The sequence below is a fragment of the Copadichromis virginalis genome, unplaced genomic scaffold, assembly GCF_057382275.1.
Source record: "Copadichromis virginalis isolate Kocher_CV1m ecotype Utaka unplaced genomic scaffold, C_Virginalis_male_GT1.1 unmapped_scaffold_1, whole genome shotgun sequence".
NCBI lineage: Eukaryota > Metazoa > Chordata > Actinopteri > Cichliformes > Cichlidae > Copadichromis > Copadichromis virginalis.
In genome coordinates, this window is record NW_028188589.1 from 5,782,672 (window position 1) to 5,786,567 (window position 3,896).

The following is a 3,896-nucleotide window of genomic DNA, read 5'->3' on the forward strand; positions in this document are numbered from 1 at the left end:
AAGCACCAAATCCACACTTTTAAGCTTAAATTTCAAAACTTACATTAACTACTGATCTTATCTATTTCTTATTTTATCTGTTTTGATCTTATATACTGTTTTGTTTGTTTGTTTGTTTGTTTGTTTGTTTGTTTGTTTGTTTGTTTGTTTGTTTGTTTGTTTGTTTGTTTGTTTGTTTGTTTGTTTGTTTGTTTGTTTGTTTGTTAAGTGGGTTTAGAGCTCTGGGTAGCTCCCCAGCTGGGTCTAGAGAGTATTTTAAATTCAGGGAATTTAAAATAGAAAGTAGCTCGTCCACAGAAGGACTGGTAGCTCCCCTTACGATAAGGGTTCAGATCGCGCGAACAGGTGTGGGATTAGAGCTCTGGGTAGCTCCCCAACTGGGTCTAGACTGGGTCTAGAGAGTGTTTTAAATTCAGGGAATTTAAAATAGAAAGTAGCTCGTCCACAGAAGGACTGGTAGCTCCCCTTACGATAAGGGTTCAGATCGCGCGAACAGGTGTGAAATGTGTGTGTTTAGTTAGTTTGTTTGTTTGCTTGTTTTAATCATTTTAAATCATGCTTTTTATTTGTTTTTGTTTCTAATGTCTCTGTAAAGCACTTTGAATCACCTTGTTGTTGAATTGTGCTATACAAATAAATTTGCCTTGCCTTGCCTTGCCTTGCCTTGCCTTACAGACCACCCGTGGCAAGTAAGCAGTATTCAGGAAGATTCAGAACACACAGCTTGCCCATATTCCTCCCAAACCCTACCTGAATGTCTATACTCTATTTTCAGTGACTCTGACCCTTTCCCCGGACCCAGGTTGACTCTCCCTCCAGCCCAATCCTCGGAGCAGCTGTTTTCCACTGACGAATGACCAGATTGCTGACTTAGCTCAGGCTGCAGAAACCCCTTAAGTTTTGTTGTTGTATTTAGCATTTGTGAAACTCACATTCCAGTTGTGAACACTTGTTGTGAAAATAAAAGTTGTCACTGAAACTACTTACGTGCTGTTCAGCGCCCAGCAATTGAGTCCTTTTCCTTTTGAGACGGCCTCGGTCGTGACAGACACAAGAGCAGTGGAATAAAATAATACGCTCTCAGCAGAGCTCATCAACACTTGGAAAAAACACTTAATTCTTGTTTAACCGAAACACACATCATATATAAATCTGTGTCAGTTTCAAGTTTAAATAAATATATTGATTATGTTTCACTGTCATTAAAGAAAGAGAGTAAGAGCAGAAACAATGAACGTGACATGTTTGACTCTTTCTTTTATAATGATGATTTTAGGAACTGGGTTACAGGTGCCTTTAGGCCCACCTCGTAAATCCAGCATCTATAAACCAAACAGCAGAAGGTTGTGTAAAGACTTTCCTGGTTAATGCTCTTTTGTTGGGACAGACACATCTGTGTTGTTCTTTTAGAGTCAGCATTTTATTAAATCCAGTGCTAAAATTCTTCACACTGAGTGTAGAGTTTTAGGACAAAACCAAAGTTTTCACACTGCAATTACAGCTTTGAGCGATTCTGTCATCCCTGAGTCCTCTTGTGCTTGCTTGCCTTTTTTCTCTTTCTCTCCCCTGTCAGTGGGTGTGTGGATATGTGGGTGTTTCTGTTTTCCTTCCCGCAGAGATGGCTCAGGTTTCTCCACCTTCTTGTCTGTTACTCATCTGTCAGCTCATCACACTGATTTCAGCGTCATCGGGTAATGTGTCAGGTCTCAGTCATGTCATGTTTTATGTCAATTTCTGCCTCTTTCTGTGAAGACCTCTTCATGTTTCTGGAGCTCTGTGTGTGTGCCTTTGGACACCCTACCTCTTCTCAGTTTCTTGCGAGTGGGTCCATCATTCCGTTAATTAATAACACATCCAGGCAAAGTGCTGATTGCACACATCTCACAAAATTTTGTGTCACAGACTTTGTAATTCAAATTCTAATCCTTTTTCTTTAAAAGTCCACCTTTATGATTAAGTTGCATTTTTCACAGGATCATCTGGTTTAAATGACCTGCAGAAAATAACAGTCAGAGCAGTTAATGGTGAATTAAGATGCTGAATTTTATTCCGTCTTCTGCATAGTGCGGGTTCAACATGATAGACCTCTAGAATTTATTAACCTTACTACGATTGACATATTTGGAACAAGGAACTTCAATTTTCAGCTCATTTTCCTGTGAGGTATAACTTTTAAATTCCAGCTTCAGTTTGTTTCCATCTCAAAGAAGCAGAAATCCTTGTTGCACAAACAAGTCTCAGGTTCAGAATCAGAATACTTTATTGATCCCTGGGGGAAATTATTTTTTTTGTTACAGTGCTCCATTATTAACCAACATTAAGACAAGACAGACAATACACTAACTAAGAATAGTACAATATATACATATACATACATACATACATACATACATAAGTCACTCATAAATAAATAGTTGGAAAAGAAACATGTGTAGCTGTAGCAGCAAACAGTGTGTTAAGTGGATGCGTTGTACAGGGAGATGGCCACAGGTAGGAAAGATTTCCTGTGTCGTTCAGTGGTGCTTTTCGGTAATCTCAGTCTCTCACTGAGCGTGCTCCTGTGACTGACCAGCATGTCATGGAGTGGGTGGGAGGTGTTATCCAACATTGTCTTTATCTTGGACAGCATCCGCCTCTCCGACACCACCTTGAAACTTAACCTTTGTTTTCTTGGTTGCCGTGGTCACGCCTTTGTGCTGACATGCTCTTAGTTGGACAGTCTACCTCCTGCCCTCGCTTTAATGCCCTTTTCCCACTATGAAGCATTTATCATTATTATTATTTTCTGGAGTCAGGGTGACATTTGTAGAATAATTATGAATCTAATCTAAAAAAATTAAGATCATTTAAAACAATTTTAAATGAAATCATGTGCGCCATATTCTCAGTCTCATGTTTTCCTCCTTCTGAATAGAATCTCACACTGAGACATTCAAAGAGAGATGTAAAAAGTAGATGTAAAGGTTTTCCTCACTCTGTGCTGTTTTTTATTTATTTATTTTTCTATGTGGCTTACTTGTGCCTGTATGGTATTTTATATTCCCAATGCACCCTTAATCAAATGGGTGGAGAAAACAAACAAAGATGAAAAACAAGCAAAGCGAATGAGCATTTGGAGCCAGACAGCACAAGTTGAGACAAACCTCGGGTGTGGACTGGGGATTCTTCATCTTCTGCTCTGTTTGAACAAACTGTAAGTCGCTCTTTTTTTTAAAACTTATATCTTTCATATATTATAGTTTATTGATGACTGGAATCAAATTGTTTAATGAATAGATGACGTTTGATATTTTTTATTTTGAAGAAGAAAATAATAATTTCTCCATCAAAGTCAGTGTGGTAGAGAGGAGGGGCTGCTCTCCCACTCACTGACGCACTGAATGTGGCCTGACCAGAGAACCGTTGGAGAGACTCTCAGCTCCGGGTCTTTATATTAACACTGCTGGACTCACAGATCACAGTGGATTTTTTTTCTGTAGATGGAGTTCAGATAAATTTTAAACATGTAGGCTTCTGATTCAAAATACTGCTTCACAAACTAATGAAATTTCTACAACAGGAAGTAAATATTTGTTACTCTGACAGGATTAGACTGACAAAATATATCATGCTAATATCTCATGAATCAGTCTGTCAATCACTTCAACAATTGAAGGATAAATACACAGTTGTCTTAACATCATATCGGCATATAATAACAAGTCACCAAAAAGTGAATTGAGATTGAGATTCAATCTGAGCCATTTGAATTTGAATTTAACTCATTTAAATTCAGTTTCTGATGGTACAAAGTTCTGCCCATAAGCCAAATGTGAACTCACAGGCAGGAAGGATTAATAAAAAAGTAACCCAAAAATTCAGAGAACTCAAAAGTCATGATCCAAATTTCAGGAAAA